The 21,839-nt window shown below is 57.2% G+C and overlaps 1 protein-coding gene across 5 annotated transcripts in view; it reads right to left on the reverse strand.

Moving 5' to 3' along the window:
- KCNH2 (potassium voltage-gated channel subfamily H member 2) overlaps positions 1-21,839 on the reverse strand; it is a 107,084-nt gene that overhangs the window by 64,286 nt on the left and 20,959 nt on the right. Inside the window, exon 1 of one of the 5 annotated variants that reach the window (XM_073334958.2) lies at positions 4,484-4,674. The exons of the other annotated variants lie outside the window; for them this stretch is intronic. The gene's annotated coding sequence lies outside the window, so the exon portion shown is untranslated. Of the gene's footprint in view, positions 1-4,483; positions 4,675-21,839 lie in introns of those variants that run through there. 5 annotated transcript variants of the gene reach the window in all.

Below are 21,839 nucleotides of genomic sequence, written 5' to 3' on the forward strand. Positions count from 1 at the left end.
AGCCACGCAAGGCACTTTCACAGCCACTGTGTTAATCCGGGCAGACGAGGCTCCTCCAGCTGCGAGCTCTCCAGGGACGAGGGAGCATCTCACCCCTCGCCCAGCCAGCCCTGGGCAGCCCTGGGCTCCGCACACCCCACTGGCACAGCCAGGGCCAGGGAGAGATCCCAGCCCATTCACACAGGCGAGGGAACTCAACATCTGCTCATGACCCAGGGCCAGACGGGAGCCAGTGCCCCCAAGAGGGAGCACAGCGGGTAGGCAGGACAGGGCAGGGCAGTTTGGGGCAGGTGCACAGCGGGCAGACTGGGGGGCAGGGCAGGGCACAGGCCACCTGGGGCAGCTGCAGCTGTGCTCTGCCAGAGGGACACGTCACCACAGGCTGCAGGGGGCCCCCGACCGGCCCAGCCAGGTCACCCTCCCCTGCCTGCCAGCTTGCCAAAGTGCAGGGGCCAGGGAAGGCTCCCTCGCCCCAGATGTGGCTGCAGAGCACAGCCCCTGGCACACAGCGGGCAGGGCAGGAGGCTCCTACAGCTTACGGCCACCCAGCCCAATCCCTCTGCTGGACACCCAAAGGAGTGGGCGGGTTCCCCCGTCTCACGCCTGGCCTGGCAGCAAGGGTATGGCTGGCAGGGAGCCCCGGCACACAATGCACCAGCTGGCTCGGCAGCTCCCGCCCACCGGGGAATCCCAGCCCAGCCAGCCACGTGGTGCAGGCTGGAGAGACGGCTTGGCATGCTCCTGTCCCCCACTGCCCCAGAGGGAGTGCCTGGGGCAAAAGGAGATGGGTGTCCACATGGAGCAGGGGGCTCCACACCAGGGAGCATGGGCAGGCCATGGCTGGGAGTCCCAGCAGGGACTGGGTGCAGGAATTAGCCACAGGCTGGGGCAGGCCGGGGCTAGGGCTCCCTGTAGGGGCTGGGGGCTGGTCATGGGGATTATCCGCAGGCTGGGGCCGCGGGGTCCCTGTAGGGGCTTGGATTAGCCGCAGGATGGGCCATGCAGGGACCAGGGGTCCCAGCAGGGGCTGAGGGGCTGAAATTAGCTGCAGGATGGGGCATGCAGGGGCCAGGGGCCCTGGCAGGACTGGGGGGCTGGGCATGGGGATTAGCCACAGGCTGGGGCAGGGGGTCCCAGCAGGGGCTAGGGGGCTGGGATTAGCCACAGACACGTGGCCCCTCCTTGTGCTGGCAGATTTGCTTCCTCCCCATCCACGCTTTAGTGCAGCAGGAAATCCTAATCCGCTCTGATCCCCTCTGAGCCTTGTGGCATCCCTGGGGGGCACACACAGCAGCTGCCCACTACCAGTGCTGGCCTCAGGCTGGCCCGGCCCCCCACCGAGCCCTCCACACTCTCAGATGGCGCCAGCTTCTCCCCACCCCCAATGGAGGCCAGTGAGCGTGGGAGGTTGGTTACATATCCCAGCTGGGCAGATGGGACCTCCTGCCATGCCAAGGCACAGTCCCTCCCGGCCTGCAGGGCACCCCGGGCACTCTCAGCTCTCCCACCGCTGGCAGGGCGGCTGCTCAGCATGCTGGTGCTGTCACCTCTGGCCAGCAGGAGCCCCACGGGCATGGTCTCCCCTCTGCGGCTGGCCCAGGCCCAGCGCCCTGCTAACGGGGAAGGGAGCCCGACACCCTCTGCTCCTCCTCTGCTCTGTCACTGCCCCAGGCCTGGGCTCCCATGGCCCCACAGCACAGCCCCACTGCCCCCCAGACCTCAAACCAAGGTCACAACCGCAGCCATGCAGTGGTGGGCGGGGCTGCGTCTGGCTGGAGGGGGCCCTGCCTGGCCAGAGGGGACTGTGCCTGGCATGACAGAGGCCATATGGCTGGCTACAGCCAGAAGCAAAGATCATGGGAACGGGGCTGAACCACCCCAGGGGGCCTGTGCGCATCCGTCTGTCCCCAGGAGCCCTGCATGCATCTGTCCATCCATCCTCAGGAGCCCTGCATGCGTCTGTCCATCCCCAGGGGCCCTGGGCATGTGACACAAAGTGGGAATGTTCTTAATGTTTTGCCTGAATACTGTGTGCCTCAGTTTCCCCTATGTGTTATTCAAGTGTCTAGGGAGGGGGATAAGGGTGTGTGATCATTGCAGAAACCCCGAGAGGGCAGGTATGACTGCAACACTCTGTATGCTGGCAACTGATGGCCGAGGCCCATCCTCTGCAAGAATCAGCCGGAGGTAATGGAAAACAGAGAGAGATGCAGGCCAGGGGACCTGTTCGTCTGGGAAAGACACAAAGGCTGGAACAGGGGCACCTGGACACAACTGAGGGTGGGCAGCCAGAAGGGGTCAGTCTCGTCTGGGACTCAGGGGGTGGGGCGGGGGAGAAGAGTCCAGGGCTCTGGATCCCCCCCACCAAGATGAACTTGGCTGGAATTGCCGGTTTCCTGTGCTGACAAGCTCTGTTCTACGCTGGGTTCCCCACAACTAATAACCCATCTGTGTCACACGCTGGCTGGGAGCCACTGCTAGCTGTGGAGTGGGGGGCCGGGCCCTTTGGGGCCATGTGAGGCTCCCCAGGGGTCCCATCCAGGGGGACGCGCTGCAGGGAGCTCAGGGGACTGAGCTCTCCAAGGCTGGACCCAGGAAGTGCCGAAGCTGAGAAGGGGAGTCACGGTGCACTGGGGTCCTGCCTGACTTCAGTCAGAGTTGGTTCCGGAGCACCCAGCCTGGCACCCCGTGACAACAGGCTGTGCCAGGGCCCTGGGCGTGTCTGTCCACCCCCATCGGGCCGCAGCCTGGGAGCCTTGCTCCTGCCCAAAAAGTTGATCTGTCCCACAATGTCAGGGAGGAGACGCTGCTCTCTGCCCCCAGTGCCACGCCCCTCCTGGGCCCCTCCCACGGCCACTCGGGGGCATGGTGGCACCTCGGACACCCCCTCCAAGGCTGCTTGGGACGCAGAAGGCAGGCAAGGGAGACTTGCCCAGAATTCCCCAGGCTGCCCTCACACACACACATTCCTCCGCACAGTGCCCCCAGCCACGCCTGGTACCCCACACCCTGCCCGACATGGTTCACTGTTTCTATTACCTTGGCATCCCCAAGCCCAGCCCCAGAGCAGGACTTCACAGGGCCTGGAAGTTACAAACAGGAGAGGGGAGGGGCTGGAAGCCAGGACTCCTGGGTTCTGTCCCAGCTCTGGGTCAGTGGGGTCTGGTGGTTAGAGCAGGAGGGCTGGGAGCCAGGACTCCTGGGTTCTATCCCTGGCCCGGGGAAGGGAGTGGGGGCTTGTGGTTAGGGCTGAGGGCCAGGACTCCTGGGTTCTATGCCCGGCTCCAGGTGGCAGTGGGGGATGGTGGTTAGAGCAGGGGGGGCTGAGATCCAGGACTCCTGGGTTCCATGGATGTTAAGCACGTCACTTAGGGCATGACTGGCTAGTGCCCAGACTGGCAGGAGGGCGCTGAGATGGCTGCCGCAGAGCCTGCTGCCAGGCCCACAGGAATGGCAGCCAGGGCAGCACTTCTAGCCTTTAGCCAGCAGATGACAGGCTTCCCCCACCTCACAGGCAAGCTGGGGCTCGCCCCCCAACTGGTGGCAAAGCCTCAGGCTAAACTATGGCAAAGGAGGCACATTCGTCCCAGAGCCAGCTGGGCCGTACCAGTGCCACGCCCCCAGCACAGGGATAGACAGCTGCTGGTCTCTGCCAACACCCTGCCCCATCCCTGGGGATCTGTGGAGCCAGGCCACCTGCATGGGCTGCTGACTGCAGGGCCCGGGTATGGGGTGGCGTGCACGTCACATGCCCACTCAGTGATCCAATTAGCGGGCCATGCTGGGTGAGGAATCCTGGTCAGGTGCCACCAGAGGCACACGGTGTTACACGCTCAGACTGCAGGACCATGGGCCCAGCGCCAGCTCCCCCGTCCCCCTGCAACAGACCCCTGGCTGCTCGGAGCCTCTCGGCCGGCACAGGGACCAGCCAGGTGTCTGGGCCCTCCCAGTTGCATGGGGGGGTGGGGGCAGGCACCAAACTGGGGACACAACCCCCCACCCCCCAAGCCCCAGAGGAGAATGGGGATTGCTCTGCCTTGTGCCCTCACTAGCAGCCCAGGCCAGTGCAATGGACACAGCATGGCATGGATCCCGCCGACCAGGGCGTGGCAATCCCAGCACCAGCGCTGGGGCGCGGTGTCACAGAGCGTGGGGGAGTCCAGGCCCTGCACCCCTCTTCCTGGGATTCACCGGGACTCTCAGCCAGCCAGTAAACCGGAAGGTTTATTAGTGTGATGCAGCAGGGCCTTTGTGAATAGTTTGTAGTCTCCTTTCTATGCCCTTCCAGTCAGCAGTACAATGCCATGTCCTTGGGGTCCAGTAAGGGGGTGAGAGACCGGAGCCTGTACGCAGGATCAACCTGGTGCAGCTTGCAGGCCGTCTCAAAGGCATCCAGGAAGTTATCCATGTCTTCCCCCTCCTTACACTGGACCAGGAGGCACTTATCAAAGCTCTGTGCTGTCCAGGGTCCCCCATCACTCACTGCAGCCAGGGGCTCGCTGCTCCTCAGCCTGGCCAATTCCAGCTCATGCTGTCTCTGTTTCTCCTTCTCCTCCAGCTCATGCTGACGCTGCTTTTCCTGCTCTTCCTGCAGTTCCTGCTGCCTGAGCTCCAACTCTCCCAGTTTTAGCTCCTTCTCCCATTGCAGCCGCCTCAGCTCCAGCGATGGGGAGCTCTGCGAGGAGGATCCCCTGCTGGCCGCAGGGGTCACAATGCCCTCAGTATTCGCTGGGCTCCTCCCAGCCCTTCCCCTAGGCATAGGTAGAAGGGGTCTCAGGAAGCCCTCAGCAGCCTCCTGTTCACTCCCCGCTGGGACAGACACCAGTGCATCTGCCAGGCTGCTTCCCTCCGAGACAGGGATCAGTTCATTCGAGCCATCTCCCTCCTCCAGCTGGGCAATCAGCTGTTCTTTGGTGAGCCTCCCAATGCGCAACCCCCTCTGCCTGCACAGCTCCACCAGGTCGCTCTTAAGGCGTTTGCTATACATCTCCTTGCTGGCCACTCGCAGGCCTGTGTGCTCGCCGCTCCCCACAGCTTCCAGGGAGAACCCCCAGGGTGCCAGCCCTTCTTGAGGTCACCACCTCTTTGTCAGGGTCAAGCTGCAGACTCCTCCGCCCCTGGGACCACTCGCTGCAATCCCCAGGGGAACCCTGTTACTGCAAAAGTCCTTCTCGCTGACCACACGCTCCCAGGGGTTAACCGCCTCCCTGAAACCACTCCTCTCTGAGCCTTCAGCACGCCTGGTCCCCGTCAATCCCCCTTTGTTTTACTGCTCCCCAGTCACTTACTGCAGGAAGTACTACCCAAGGGGTGCAGTAGATCCCACCACTGCCACCAGTTGCCACAGAACGTGGGGGAGTCCGGGCCCTGCCCCCCTCTTCCTGGGATTCACCGTGACTCTCAGCCAGCCAGTAAAATGGAAGGTTTATTAGATGACAGGAACACGGTCTAGAACAGAGCTTGTGGGTACAACCAGACCCCTCAGTCAAGTCCTTCTGGGGGGCAGGGAGCTTAGACCCCAGCCTTGGGGTTCCCTGCCTTCGACCACCCAGCCCAAAACTGAAACCAAAAAACCCCCTCCCGCAGTCTCACTCCTCCTTCCCCGTCTCCTCCTCCAGGCTTTGTCCAGTTTCCCTGGGCAAAGGTGTCACCTGCGTCCAACCCCCTCCCAGCTCAGGTGACAGGCTCAGGTCTCCTCACTCCAGTGGAGTCACCCCCTGCAGACAGTCCCACCAGAACTAGACGCTATTCCCCGGTCAATCCACCCCGCTCCCTGCTTCGTCACACGTGGCAATCCCCCTGCCAGGGCCAGGACGCGGCAATCCCAGCACTAGGGCCAGGGCACAGATCCCGCCGAGCAGGGTGCAGCTATCCCGGCGCTAAGGCCAGGGTGCAGATCCAGGACTGTTTATACAGGGCTGTTGCCCCCCAGCGCTGAGATGTGCCTCCCTGGGGTTGGCCCAGCCACGATTGACCCAGGTCCCAGCATGGCTACCACTTAGGGTAGCACAGCAGGTGAAGGAGAATCCTGACTCCCGGGCAGCTGTGCTCTGGCTACAGAGAGCTCTGGGCACGGGTAGCAAGGGAGGGCTCGGGGCTCAGCCCAATGCCTGGGCCTGGCCCCATCCCAGGGCCAGCAGGTGGCCTCTCTGCAGCACGCAGCTCCAAAGCCACTGGCTAAGGTGCTGCTCCAAGCTGTGCTTGGCAGGAAAAGGCAGCGTGCGGCTCCCCCGCCAGCCAAGCGCCGCATGCTACAGTCAAAACACACAACGTTGCCGGGTGGTATGCGAGGGAAGCGCGGGCGCAGCAGGGCCATGCGTCACAGACAGGCCCCTGCTGAGCACACTGCGCTCCCAACTGCCCTGCAGGCTCAGAGCATGGGGCCAGGAGAGTGAGGTGAGCACTCAGAGCAAGGGCGCTCACGGCATGCCACCCCACACACCCTGCTACCGAGAGATTGGGCAAGAGGAGGGCAGGAAAGGAATAGGACATGGGAATCCCCTCTAGGAATCCAGCTCCAATCCAGTCCAGGGCAGGGGGCATCAGTTCCAGGTAGGGCACTGGCTGGCATCTCTCTGTGAGGTGTGAGTGGGATAAGCAGCCATGTGACCACCGCACACTGAACCCCACAAAGCCCGGAGCCAGGTGCGCTGAGCAGGGAAGGGAGCGTGCTGGGGAAGGGCTGGAGCCGAAGATGGGGCCTGGGCTACCCCCAAGTCACCCCACTGTTGCAGCACTGCAGATACCCCTCTCCCTCCTGGGTGACCACATGCTGCCGTGCTCACACCACGAACAGAGCTGGGCCCCCTACTCCTGCTGACCCACTCACAACATTCCCCCAAGACAGGCAGCACTAGAGAAGCCCCGCATGAGATTCCGACCCCCCCCCCCACCCCGGCCCAGGACACCAGGCCAGCCTCTCGGGCAGAGCCCCGGGCCCACAGCAGTGAGGATGGCACCAGCTCCCTGCCCAAGGCACCCCCAGTCACAGAGCCCTCCCACAGGGACATGTGCCAGCCTGAGCCAGTCACGGCTGCAGGCTGGGGTGGGAGCTGGGCGCAGCCAGAGCACCAGGAGAGCAGGGGCCAGCACCCCCTTCTGGCCAGCACCAACCCCACGAGCTGCTCGCCCAAACGCCGCGCTGCCCTGGGAGATGCAGCACAAAGCCCACCAGGCTCCCGCGCCCCAGAACGGACCCGCAACATGCCGCTACAGAGCATGGCCTGGCACCTCACACCCTGCAGCACCAGCTCAGGCCTGAAGCCTGCCCGTCAGCGCAAGGGAACACAACACGGGCAGCTGTGCTCAGCCTGGCCCGCCCCTGCTTGGGGAGCTTGTCTCTGCAGGGGGGCGGGCGGGCTCAGCTCTCTCCAGCATTGCCATGGGGGCCAGCTCGGACCGTGGGGAGAGCGCTCCCTGCTGAGCCCACAGCCTGCGGCCCAGCCGAGCCCCCGCCCCGCTCCCCGCAGCCCCAGCCGAGCCCCCACCCCGCTTCATGAAGCATAGCACGCCTTGCCAAGCCCTCACCAGGCTCCCCAGTGCCCCCAGCTGAACCTCCACCCCGCTCCCCACAGTCCAGCGCCCCCAGCTGAGCCCTCAACCTGCTCCCCATGGCCCAGCGCCCCAGCCAAGCCCCTGCCCCGCTCCCTGGCGACCTCTGATGAGCCCCTGCCCCATGGCCCTCCCAGCCAATCCCCCGCCCCACTCTCCAAGGCCCAGCGCCCCCTGCCGAGGCCCGCTCCCCAGCACCCCCAGCCGAGCCCCCGCCCCGCTCCCTGCGGCCCGGCGCCCCCTGATGAGCCCCCGCCCTGCTCCATGAAGCAGAGCACCCCCTAGCACGGCACTGGGGAAAGAGGGTCGGCACTGAGTGAGGGGAGAGTGCCTCTAGCCCTGCGCTTGCAGGTACTCCAGCTTGGTCCCCTTGTCCTCCTGCCCACTCTTGGGCCTCACCCAGGGTGGTTCAGGCCTGGCTCCTGGAGCCAGGGAAGGGTTAAGCACATGCGGGCTCCATTTATCACACACCAAATGCAGCTCTGTCTGGCACTGCTATAAATATCCAGGGGAAAGGAGTGTCCGCTCCCACGGGGGACACTGCTGCTGCAGTGTAAGCCCCTCCCCCCACATGGGCACTGTGGCCTGCAGGGGGGCGAGGACCCATCAGAGCCAGGCAAACAGTGGGGGTGGGGGGAACAGATCAGGCCATGACCTTGGGGCTCAGAAGATGGCAGGTGCCTTTCATCTGAGCCAGAACCCCAGGACCTGGGAGACAGGCACTGAGCGAGGAGACAGCAGTGCCAGCATCGGGTGGGGGAATGGAGATGAGTGACACTCAGTGGGGTGGGGGGGCCTCAGCCCAGTGACACTGGGGGGGAGGTTTGAGGCAGGTGACACTGTGGGGGGGAGGTGACAAAGGGGGAATGTTTTGGAATACATTTATGAATCATAGAATATCAGGGTTGGAAGGGACCTCAGGAGGTCATCTAGTCCAACCCCCTGCTCAGAGCAGGACCAATCCCCAATTAAATCATCCCAGCCAGGGCTTTGTCAAGCCTGACCTTAAAAACCTCTAAGGAAGGAGATTCCACCACCTCCCTAGGTAACGCATTCCAGTGTTTCACCACCCTCTTAGTGAAAAAGTTTTTCCTAATGTCCAACCTAAACCTCCCCCACTGCAACTTGAGACCATTACTCCTCGTTCTGTCATCTGCTACCATTGAGAACAGTCTAGAGCCATCCTCTTTGGAACCCCCTTTCAGGTAGTTGAAAGCAGCTATCAAATCCCCCCTCATTCTTCTCTTCTGCAGACTAAACATCCCAAGTTCCCTCAGCCTCTCCTCATAACTATTGTGTTCCAGTCCCCTAATCATTTTTGTTGCCCTCCGTGGGACTCTTTCCAATTTTTCCACATCCTTCTTATAGTGTGGGGCCCAAAACTGGACACAGTACTCCAGATAAGGCCTCACCAATGTCCAATAGAAGGGAACGATCATGTCCCTCGATCTGCTGGCAATGCCTCTACTTATACATCCCAAAATGCCATTGGCCTTCTTGGCAACAAGGGCACACTGTTGACTCCTATCCAGCTTCTCGTCCACTGTCACCCCTAGGTCCTTTTCCGCAGAACTGCTGCCGAGCCATTCGGTCCCTAGTCTGTAGCGGGGCATGGGACTCTTCCATCCTAAGTGCAGGACTCTGAACTTGTCCTTGTTGAACCTCATCAGATTTCTTTTGGCCCAATCCTCTCATTTGTCTAGGGCCCTCTGTATCCTATCCCTGCCCTCCAGCGTATCTACCACTCCTCCCAGTTTAGTGTCGTCTGCAAATGTGCTGAGGGTACAATCCACACCATCCTCCAGATCATTTATGAAGATATTGAACAAAACCGGCCCCAGGACCGAACCTTGGGACACTCCGCTTGATACCGGCTGCCGACTAGACATGGAGCCATTGATCACTACCCGTTGAGCCCGACAATCTAGCCAGCTTTCTACCCACCTTATAGTGCATTCATCCAGCCCATACTTCTTTAACTTGCTGGCAAGAATACTGGGGGAGAAAAAGAAAAGGAGTACTTGTGGCACCTTAGAGACTAACCAATTTATTTGAGTATAAGGTTTCGTGAGCTACAGCTGAAGCTCACGAAAGCTTATGCTCAAATAAATTGGTTAGTCTCTAAGGTGCCACAAGTACTCCTTTTCTTTTTGCGAATACAGACTAACATGGCTGTTACTCTGAAACCTGTCATTATGTGGGAGACAGTGTCAAAAGCTTTGCTAAAGTCAAGGAACAACATGTCCACTGTTTTCCCTTCATCCACAGAACCAGTTATCTCGTCATAGAAGGCAATTAGATTAGTCAGACATGACTTGCCCTTGGTGAATCCATGCTGACTGTTCCTGATCACTTTCCTCTCCTCTAAGTGCTTCACAATTGATTCCTTGAGGACCTGCTCCATGATTTTTCCGGGGACTGAGGCGAGACCAACTGGCCTGTAGTTCCCAGGATCCTCCTTCTTCCCTTTTTGAAAGATGGGCACTACATTAGACTTTTTCCAGTCGTCCGGGACTTCCCCCGATTGCCATGAGTTTTCAAAGATAATGGCCAATGGCTCCGCAATCACATCCGCCAACTCCTTTAGCACTCTCGGATGCAACGCATCCAGCCCCATTGTGCACGTCCAGCTTTTTTAAATAGTCCCAAACCACTTCTTTCTCCACAGAGGGCTGGTCACATCCTCCCCTTGCTGTGCTGCCCAGTGCAGCAGTCTGGGAGCTGACCTTGTTCGTGAAGACAGAGGCAAAAAAAGCATTGAGTACATTAGCTTTTTCCACATCCTGTCACTAGGTTGCCTCCCTCCTTCAGTAAGGGGCCCACACTTTCCTTGACTTTCTTCTTGTTGCCAACATACCTGAAGAAACCCTTCTTGTTACTCTTCACATCTCTTGCTAGCTGCAACTCCAGGTGTGATTTGGCCTTCCTGATTTCACTCCTGCATGCCCGAGCAATATTTTTATACTCATCCCTGCTCATCTGTCCAATCTTCCACTTCTTGTAAGCTTCTTTTTTGTATTTAAGATCAGCAAGGATTTCACTGTGAAGCCAAGCTGGTCGCCTGCCATATTTACTATTCTTTCTACACATCGGGATGGTTTGTCCCTGTAACCTCAAGAAGGATTCTTTAAAATCCAGCCAGCTCTCCTGGACTCCTTTCCCCCTCATGTTATTCTCCCAGGAGATCTTGCCCATCAGCTCCCTGGGGGAGTCAAAGTCTGCTTTTCTGAAGTCCAGGGTCTGTATTCTGCTGCTTTCCTTTCCTCCTTGTGTCAGGATCCTGAACTCGACAATCTCATGGTCACTGCCTCCCAGGTTCCCATCCACTTTTGCAACCCCTACTAATTCTTCCTGGTTTGTGAGCAGCAGGTCAAAAAGAGCTCTGCCCCTAGTTGGTTCCTCCAGCACTTGCACCAGGAAATTGTCCCCTACAGTTTCCAAAAACTTCCTGGATTGTCTGTGCACCGCTGTATTGCTCTCCCAGCAGATATCAGGTGATTGAAGTCAGGGCCTGCAATCTAGTAACTTCTGCAAGTTGCTGGAAGAAAGCCTCGTCCACCTCGTCCCCCTGGTCCGTTGGTCTATAGCAGACTCCCACCACGACATCACCCTTGGTGCTCACACTTCTAAACTTAATCCAGAGACTCTCAGGTTTTTCTGCAGTTTCATACTTGAGCTCTGAGCAGTCATACTGTTCTCTTACATACAGTGCAACTCCCCCACATTTTCTGCCCTGTCTGTCCTTCCTGAACATTTTATATCCATCCATGACCGTAATCCAGTCATGTGAGTTATCCCACCAAGTCTCTGTTATTCCAATCACATCATAATTCCTTGACTTTGCCAGGACTTCCAGTTCTCCCTGCTTGTTTCCCAGGCTTTGTGCATTTGTGTATAGGCACTTGAGATGACCCACTGAAGTTTGTGTGTGCCTCGGTTTCCCCTCTATGAGACATTGTGTCCTAGCGGGGGGAAGGGCTGTGCATGCTCAGGGCAGGTCTCATGCCCGAGTGCGGATGCTCTGACGCCAATGGGAGAGCACAGTTCACACCTCCCTGAAGTGGGGAGGAGCTGTCCTGCCAACCCAGCACCACCTCCAGAGGTTAAGGGGCTGTACCTGTCATGCTCACAGGGCTGGAGTCTCACCCCTGAACGAGACACGTTTGCAGTGTCCACCGGGCCGAAGACGCGGGTCTGAATGACACCTAGCTGTCTGTGTGTTGGTCTACACCCCAGACCTACTGCAGTGTAACTACATGGCGCAGGGGTGTGAACCCCCTCTCCCCGCCACAGCGATGCTGTTACCCCAGCCTGACCCCCCTGTAAACAGCGCTACATCCACGGGAGCTGGGGAGGTGAGTGCGAAAAAGCAGGGGATTTTCTTGTTTTTTCAATGGTTTGCATGCAGATGGGGTGGGACTCAGTTTCCCTGTGTTAACGAGGTGGTGGGAGAGGGAGTTTGTTGCTGAAGAGGACCAGCACTGACCTTGCCTGGCACTTGGGACCAGGACAATGACCTGGAGAATGGAGACCGCAGCAACTGGTGACCGGGAGTCACAGCCGGTTCCGGCCAGTGGGAGGACAAAGGGCTGAGGAGAGAGGGGCCAAGCAACCAGTTCCAGCCAGAGGGGAACAAAGGACAGAAGAGGGGGGCCCCAGCGACCTGTTTACCTGGGACGGAAGACAAAGGACAGGGGAGGAGCTGATGGAGGAGATGATAAAGGATGTCTCAGCTGGAAGGCAGGGGCTGCTGGACTGGACAGAGATTGCAACCAGAGCCCCCCTGGAGGCTGGAGAGACCTAGATGTACTGTGATGAGGGAGGCCAGGCCTGAGGCCTGGAGAGTTTCCTGGGCTGGGTTCAGATGCTCAATAAACCCTCCTGTGTTACGCTGGCTGAGAGTCGCCCCGGTCTAGAGATCGGGGGCAGTGCGCCCTCTGGGGGTGGGGAGATCGGAGGCCCAGAGCAAGTGGGCTCCCTGAGGTGTCCACTGCAGAGCCAGGCTGTTGGTGGCTCAGAGGTGCAGTCCCGGAAGGTGGAGGGTGTCACGGAGTGTGGGGGAGTCCAGGCCCTGCACCCCTCTTCCTGGGATTCACTGAGACTCTCAGCCAGCCAGTAACACAGAAGGTTTATTGGACAACAGGAACACAGTCCAAAACAGAGCTTGTGGGTATCCCCAGGACCCCTCAGTCAAGTCCTTCTGGGGGAGCAGGGAGCTTAGACCCCAGCCCTGGGGTTCCCTGTGTTCCTCCACCCAGCCCCAAACTGAAACTAAACCCCCCCAGCAGGCTCCCTCCTGCAGCCTGTCTTCACATTCCTGGGCAGAGGTGTTACCTCCCCCTCCTGGCTCAGGTGACAGGCTCTCAGGTCTCCCATCCCCAGGGCACATTCCCAGGTCAACACTCCCCGCTCCCTGCTGAGTCACATCTTCACATCGGGGCCTACAGCTTAACACCCCCCCCAAGAGAGTGCCCCCCAAGAAGGGCTGTCGCACCAAAGGGGGTTCCCCCCAGGGACTGTATGGAGCCAAGAGAACCCAAGCCCTGGGCATCCGGGACAGGGGGTAACACCACAGACGGACGGAGTTTCTCCCACCCATACGGCCGTTGCCTCTCAGGGAGATGGGTAACTGCGGCAGCATACAGCATAGCGCTGCAGCTGATGTCTGTTTTAAGTGTAGACCTGCCCTGGGTCTAAGTGGACTTTAATCCCCATCTCAGTGCAGAATCTGAGACAACACCCAGCAAGGAGCAACCCAGAGGGAGATGGACTCCCTGTCTCAGGGAGGCCGAGCAGCATTTCCCTGGCTGGAGGACTCGGGGCTGGGAGTGGGGAGGTGGGGACAAAAGTCAGGGGCTGGAAGGAGTCGGGGCTCCCACCTAGAGTCTGACCAAGGAGGCCGCCAGACAGACAGAGCCAGACCCAAGGGTTCCTCACAGCCAGGCTGGGCTGGGGGCTGGCTAGGACGGACCCTGCTTCACCCTTCATTGCTCCAGGTTGTCCTAAGGGCCCCCTAGGCTGGGCACCAGGTAACAACTGAACCCAGCTGTGCCCGCACTGGGAGGGGCCCTGCAGGAGCTGGGTGAGGGGTCCGGGTCCCTGCAGAGCAGCCGAGTCTCCCTCAGGGGCTGTCTCCGGGGGACTCACTGCCTGGAGCTCGTGGAGGTGTGGGGGGAGCTGCAGGCCCAGAAGGCCAGTCTAAGGGGCGGTGAGGCCGCATGGCTCACCCTGGAGGAAGAGCAAGAACCCCAGGTGGGCTGGCCGGCCCAGTGAAGGGGCCTCCCAGAGAAGGCTCCAAAGCTGGGGGCTCAGCCCCGAGCCTGTGGGTCTGTGACTGTGGGAATGGGAGGCCCTGAGCCAGGTGAACCCTGGCCTGGCCTCACAAACTCATTTGGATGTAGATACAGTGCAGCCTTGCAGGAGACCTCTGAGAGCCAGGGGTGTTCAGACAGTTGCTGCCCACCCCCTCCCTCATCGGCACCCCACCCTGGGGGCTCTGCCCAGGAGGGTTCCGCTCCTGCCTGGGCTCTACACCGTACAGGCAGCAAGTCTGTCTGGGTCCGGCCATACCCCTGAGGCAGCAATTCTGCAAGGCCACAAGCTGCCAGCTCCCCCACCACCCTGTCCTGCCATGGGGCAGACAGTGAGAGATTGGACAACTGCACAGTGGCCAGGTAGAGGGCGCCCTGCTTGGCACGATACCCAGAAGGCTGGCATGCAGAGGGTGGAGCAGGTAGGGCAGGCGTCAGCTGCAGGGACTGGGCCTGGTCTGCGGGGGGAGGTGGGACTGGAGACCAACTCCCCACAGAGAGCCACAACCACAGCGCCCCATGGCTCAGCTCATGGCGCCCCAATCAGAGCCCCAGCCCCAGCGCCCCACGGGCTGGCTCGCAGCACCCGACAGAGCCCTCAGCCCCAGCAATCCACAGCCTGGCTCACAGCACCCCACTGAGAGCTCCAGCCCCAGTGCCAGGCTCATGGAACCCAACTGAGAGCCCACAGCCCCCCAGCACCCCACTCAGAGCCCCAGCACCCCACTCAGAGCCCTCAGCCCCCGCAATCCACAGCCTGGCTCACGGCACCCCACTGAGAGCTTCAGCCCCAGTGCCAGGCTCATGGAACCCAACTGAGAGCCCACAGCCCCCCAGCACCCCACTCAGAGCCCCAGCACCCCACTGAGAGCCCTCAGCCCCAGCAATCCACAGCCTGGCTCATGGCACCCCACTGAGAGCCCACAGCACCAGCGCCCCACAGCCCGGCTCACGGCCCCCCACTGAGAGCCCACAGCACCAGCGCCCCACAGCCCGGCTCACGGCCCCCCACTGAGAGCCCACAGCGCCAGCGTCCCACAGGCAGGCTCACGGCCCCCCACTGAGAGCCCACAGCCCGGCTCACAGCACCCCACTGAGAGCCCACAGCGCCAGCGTCCCACAGCCCGGCTCACGGCACCCCACTGAGAGCCTGCAGCTCCATCCCCCCATGGCCAGGTTTGCAGTGCCCCACTGAGAGCTCACCGCCCCAGCGCCCCGTGGCCTGACTCACAGCGCCCCACTGAGAGCCCCAGTGACCCATGGAGCTGTAAGGATGAGGCCTTTGTCTGCAACCATATTAGGAGAGCAGCAGCCATCAGCCAAGAAGCAGGAAGTCACAGCCTCACATTCCATCTAAATTACATTAAAACAATGTCCTATCGGGCTGTTCAGAAGGCTCCTGTCCTAATAGCACCCATCATCGTCAGACACACAAACAGAGCTTAAGATGGTTAAAGAAAGCTTAGTTTGATGGCATTCTGTCCGGCAAGACACCACTTATCAATAGTTATGGGTGTGAAATCCCTCTTTTTATTGTTTTGTCTTTATGGTCCCCACGTCTCTATTGTTTATCTGCCGGGTTCTTTGATTGTTTCTGTTACATCACTAATTTTGCTAGGTGTAAATCCACTAAGGTGGTGGGCTCGGACTGGTTAAAGAATTGTTTTACAATATGTTAGGATTGGATAGAGCAGTGTTTCCCAAACTTTTTTTGGCCACGGAACACCTGGTATATATTTACGGACCATTTACACTATTATTTTGTAGTCGTTTGGTTTTCAAATAAAAAATTGTGTTATTTATGCTCAAATGTATTTTATTGTATAAAACAAAGCAAAAATACAAATTTAAAATAACATGAACTAACAATTTCTAACTGGAAAGTGCATATAAAGACCCTCCTTTTTCATTACGATTCTTTCACGGAACACTATTCCCACTGTGCGAACACCAGTGTTCCACGGAACACAGTTTGGGAAACGCTGGGTTAGAGAATTGTTTAGCAACACTTTAATGAAATGATTGGTGAACGTACAGCTAAGCAGGACTCAATTTCACTATATAAGCTGGGGTCCAAGAAGGAGAGCAGTGGAAGGAACAGAAAAATAAGAAGGAAAGACCTAGAAGAAGAAGAACAACTCACCTTTAAGACACAGCCTAAGATCAAAACTGCTAAGAATCCTCTGCAAGACCAGGACATGCAACAACCAGAATCCAGACGAGACCAACCTTGCAGGGAAAGGTTTCAGAGTAACAGCCGTGTTAGTCTGTATTCACAAAAAGAAAAGGAGTACTTGTGGCACCTTAGAGACGAACCAATTTATTTGAGCATGAGCTTTCGTGAGCTACAGCTCACTTCATCGGATGCATACTGTGGAAACTGCAGAAGACATTATATACACAGAGACCATGAAACAATACCTCCTCCCACCCCACTCTCCTGCTGGTAATAGCTTATCTAAAGTGATCATCAAGTTGGGCCATTTCCAGCACAAATCCAGGTTTTCTCACCCTCCGCCCCCCCCCCACCCCACACACACACACACACACACACACACAAACTCAGTCTCCTGCTGGTAATAGCTTATCCAAAGTGACCACTCTCCCTACAATGTGCATGATAATCAAGGTGGGCCATTTCCAGCACAAATCCAGGTTTTCTCACCCCCCAACCCCCATACACACACAAACTCACTCTCCTGCTGGCAATAGCTCATCCAAACTGACCACTCTCCAAGTTTAAATCCAAGTTTAACCAGAACGTCTGGGGGGGGGGGTAGGAAAAAACAAGAGGAAACAGGCTACCTTGCATAATGACTTAGCCACTCCCAGTCTCTATTTAAGCCTAAATTAATAGTATCCAATTTGCAAATGAATTCCAATTCAGCAGTTTCTCGCTGGAGTCTGGATTTGAAGTTTTTTTGTTGTAAGACAGCGACCTTCATGTCTGTGATTGCGTGACCAGAGAGATTGAAGTGTTCTCCGACTGGTTTATGAATGTTATAATTCTTGACATCTGATTTGTGTCCATTTATTCTTTTACGTGGAGACTGTCCAGTTTGACCAATGTACATGGCAGAGGGGTATTGCTGGCACATGATGGCATATATCACATTGGTGGATGTGCAGGTGAACGAGCCTCTGATAGTGTGGCTGATGTTATTAGGCCCTTTGATGGTGTCCCCTGAATAGGGTGGGGGGGGTGAGAAAACCTGGATTTGTGCTGGAAATGGCCCACCTTGATTATCATACACATTTTAAAGAGAGTGGTCACTTTGGATGGGCTATTACCAGCAGGAGAGTGAGTTTGGGCGGGGGGGGGGGGGGCGGAGGGTGAGAAAACCTGGATTTGTGCTGGAAATGGCCCAACTTGATGATCACTTTAGATAAGCTATTACCAGCAGGAGAGTGGGGTGGGAGGAAGTATTGTTTCATGGTCTCTGTGTATATAATGTCTTCTGCAGTTTCCACAGTATGCATCCGATGAAGTGAGCTGTAGCTCACGAAAGCTCATGCTCAAATAAATTGGTTAGTCTCTAAGGTGCCACAAGTACTCCTTTTCTTCTTGCAGGGAAAGTCCGCCTGCTTGATCGGGCCTGGTGAGCATGGCACTGTATGCTTAGCATGTGTATTCTGCCTGGTGATTGTTAATAGAGGAGAAGGATGTTACTGTGTAAGGCTCTTTCTCTGGTAAAAGGTCCTGAAAACCTGCAGAAGATTACACCCTGAGCCCTAGGAACTGGGTAAGGGTGGGTGCCTTTTACCCGGAGCCCAAGGAACTGGGAAAGCTGGGAACTGGGGGAGCCTAAATGAAGAGGGTTACGCCTTGAGCCCACGGAACAGTAAAGGCGGATGTCCTGGAGTGTGTGAGTAACAGATAATTTTGTGCAGGTAACAAATTTAGTGGAGAATGCAGGCAGCCTAAGGTCATTTGGACTGAACTGATCTAGCTGAAGAGCCCCCCCTCCTTACTAAATGGGTAGCGGAATGAGTTCCATGCCCACGGGGACAAGATTCCTTCCATGGGAGGGATGCCCTTGAATCCGCTTGTAAGGGGTTTGAAGCACTCTGAGTGCATGAAGCCAAAACCAAACGCAGCGGCTATCAAAGCAGCAGCCGGGTGGGCATTGTGGAAAGCTGTCACTAATCTCTCCAGCCTGGTAGCAGTCCAGAAAAGGCAACTGGAGGATTACAGACTTGATTTGGATGTAGTTAAGGATAATGTGGCTCTGTGTAAGGCATCTCAGTGAGCCAGTGTGGCTTCAGCGTTACAAAATGTAACAGCTCTACAGGGGAAAACAGGAGTCTGAGCAATTGAAACAAAGTAGAAACCCTCAATGGGGAGGGATCTACATTGCAGATGAAGCAGCGGGTGCTAAGGCAGCTGTCAGAACGATGTTATGAGAAAACAAGGATCGGGCCCAGGCAGGCAGTGACCACGCAGTCTGCAGGCAGTGACTAGAGAAACCAAAAACCATGGTGGGAGCCCAGAGGGGCACAGGAGCAGCAGTAAGGGTAGGCATGAGTGTGGGCACGGGGAATACAGACACCTTGGAGGACACTTGGAGTGGGATAGTTGGATGGATCCTGAACAGAGAGATCCTAGGTGATCATATCCTGCCCCCCCCCAGATGCTTTTCCTGAGCAGCCCCACGCCCCTGCAAAAAGGGACTTGCAGGATTGAAATTAAAAGCACAGTTCAATCCTGTGGCTCCAGTTCCCACGAGGGCAGTAAAAAGAACAGAACCTGTCTCTGACGACCCACAACAACAAAAGGAAACAAGGCAAAATATTCCAGAGATTTCTGATTTTACCCCAGACCAGGCATAGGTGGCTGCTTAGTTATGGGGACCCCCAGAAAGGGACACGTGTCTGGATTGGATGGTGAAGGTGTTGGCACGAACCCAGCAGATTATGAGGTTCTAGCCCAGGCCTGTACTAGTGCTTCTTACTGGGCAGCAATATGCGGTGCTGAGGGGCAGTTAGGTGGGAGTGGTGTTCTTAATACCAGATGGGACTGTGCAAAGGAAGTAAGGAAGGTAGGGATGTCAGCCAGACAACTGGGGAAACTGGCCCATGTAAGAGAACAGGGCCCTGGTGACTTCCCGGAATTGCATGTTATTAAAAAGGAGATACTGGCCATGGCTTCCAGGGTTGTGCCAGTAGTAACTGGAACCCTACCGGATTTTAATACTTTAACAATGCAGTCTTAAAAGCTAGACAGTTTGAATTCAAGAATGAAGATAATTTTAGGAGGTACCCGGAGTAGGAGGTACCCAGAGTTGAAACAGGAGATTTTTCAAGCAGTTGTAGTTTTTTGAGACGCACAGGAAAAGGAAATAAGGACAGGAGAATGGAACCCGTCCAGGCAGTAACTTTTGCCAACAACAGGCCCCCAGATCTCCAAGGGGAGCTCGGGGAAAAGGGCCAGATGCACTATGGCATGTTAGAGGAAGAGGACGGGGAGGTGCCAGGGACAGCAGAGGAGCAAGAGGAAGAAATGGATCTGGGTATTAGATGCAGACTAGAGGATGTCTGGCGGAAGGTGGAAAAGGTAGACAGAGGGGAGGCATGGAGAAAGCTTATGATGGCAGGAGAACCAAGAGAAAAATGGGACAGGAAGCCCACAAGTGAGTTACTGCAGTGGGCTGTCCAGTTACACAGGCAAGAGGAGTTGACTAACAGGGTTCCTGTAACTCTCAGGACAGACTCTGAACCATCAGTGCCACCCCAATAGGGGTGCCCGCCTCCCTGGACTCCCCCTGAGGTAGGGGCCCAACTAGAATATGACAAATGGGGCATCCCACTATAGGCGCAATAATGGGGGAACAAACATGCCCCACTATGTTAACTGACACTGGTGCATCAGTAGGTGTGCTTGGAGAGCAGTGGCTTCCCGGGGACCCTGGAAACAGAAAATTCAAAACAACTAGTATCATAGACAGGGGGAGACAATGAAAGCATTTATCACAAGACTGATCCTGACCCGTCTAGGCAATCAGGAGTCATGGGTTAAATACTGTGTTCAGAAGTAGGATCAAACTAGGAATGAGGAGGATGGAATACTGGGAACATTTTACCTTAACAAGGGGAGACGCACTGTGGATTTAGCTGACGGGTTCCTATGGGCAAATAGTGACGGGCCAGCAGAAACATCCACCCCTCCATTACTGCTGTACATAGGTGCGCATGTGTAAAGGCACCAGAAGGAGGGCAAGCAGAAGAAGGGGACCCATGGGTGGACAAGTTTCCTGGGGTATGGGCTGAAAATAAACTGGAGTGTGGGGAAATTGATGCTGAGGTTTTAATCCAAGGGCCTGACCCCCTGTCACGGAGTGTGGGGGAGTCCAGGCCCTGCACCCCTCTTCCTGGGATCCACTGAGACTCTCAGCCAGCCAGTAAAACAGACGGTTTATTGGACAACAGGAACACAGTCCAAAAACAGAGCTTGTGGGTACAACCAGGACCCCCCAGTCAAGTCCTTCTGGGGGAGCAGGGAGCTTAGACCCCAGCCCTGGGGTTCCCTGTGTTCCTCTCCCCAGCCCCAAACTGAAACTAAACTCACCCAGCAGGTTCCCTGCTGCAGCCTCTGTTCACATTCCTGGGCAGAGGTGTCACCTCCCCCTCCCCCTCCTGGCTCAGGTGACAGGTTCTCAGGTCTCCCATCCCCAGGGCACATTCCCAGGTCAACGCTCCCCCCTCCCTGCTGAGTCACATCGTCACACCCCCCTCCACAGCGTCAATACACGTACCCTCAGGAGGCAGCGGAAGGGATAAAATCTACCACAGAAAGTTTGTTAGAACAGGGTGTTATTGGGCACATGGCAAGTACTAACACTGCCCAGTTGGCCTGTACCGAAAGGGGAGGGGAGACCTGGTGAATGACAGTGGGTTTTAGAGCATTAAACGCAGTAACCCCGGCCACTGCTCTGGTTGTGGCTAAGTACCAAGAAGTCGCTGCAGCAGCAGAAGGGGTACAGTTGCTCTCAGTAACAGATTTAGCAAATGCCTCCTCTGCCATTCCCGTGCGCCCCGCGTCCTGGTACAAATTTGGGTTCACTTACAGGGGACAACACAAGGGTCCCGCAGAGTTTTCATAACGCATCCCCAATTTGTCCCTCCCATGTGGTTAAGATGTGGGGAAAATTGACAGCTGAAGCCCAGAGAGGTCATTTCCTACGTTGGTGATATCCGGGTGCATGGGGACCACAGGGAGGAGGTTGGTAGGATCACTGAGCAGATGTTACAGATCATCCAAGATACCGGACTCCAGGCTAGCACAGCCAAGGCCCAGCTGGTACAGCAAGAGGTAAAATACTTAGGGGTCATATTGGGAAAGGAAGAATGGACAAAGCCCTGGCTGGGATGATTTAACTGGGAATTGGTCCTGCTTCGAGCAGGGGGTTGGACTAGATGACCTTCTGGGGTCCCTTCCAACCCTGATATTCTATGATTCTATGAACGGACCCCAGATGCACAATGGGGGGAACTGACTGGAAAACTTCCCGCCACCACTGATGTGGCATCCTTAAGAGCCCTTTTGGGAACCTGAACCTCTCGAGAGATGTCACTGAAATGTCGCCTGCTGGGCTTTCTCCTAAAGAAAGGGTGGCAGTGGGAGCAGCAGCCTGGCCAGGCAAAGACATCTCTGACCCTGAAACAGGATTTGGCCCCGGCCCCACATATCCAAGTGGGAGAACCATTCATCCTGTAACTGCCTAGTACTGATGTGGCACTGGGAGTAGTACCCCACTGAGAGCCCACAGCCCCAGTGACCCACAGCCCAGCTTGCAGCGCCCACTGAGAGCCCGCAGCCCCAGCGCCCCACGGCCCGGCTCGCAGCACCCCCCTCAGAGTCCGCAGCCCCAGCGCCCCCCTGAGAGTCCACAGCCCCAGCGCCCCACAGCCCAGCTCGCAGCGCCCCACTGAGAGCCCACAGCTGCAGCGCCCCACTGAGAGCCCCTGTGACCAACAAGG

Source organism: Lepidochelys kempii, chromosome 2 (genome assembly GCF_965140285.1).
Source record: "Lepidochelys kempii isolate rLepKem1 chromosome 2, rLepKem1.hap1, whole genome shotgun sequence".
In the NCBI taxonomy this organism is placed as follows: Eukaryota; Metazoa; Chordata; order Testudines; family Cheloniidae; genus Lepidochelys; species Lepidochelys kempii.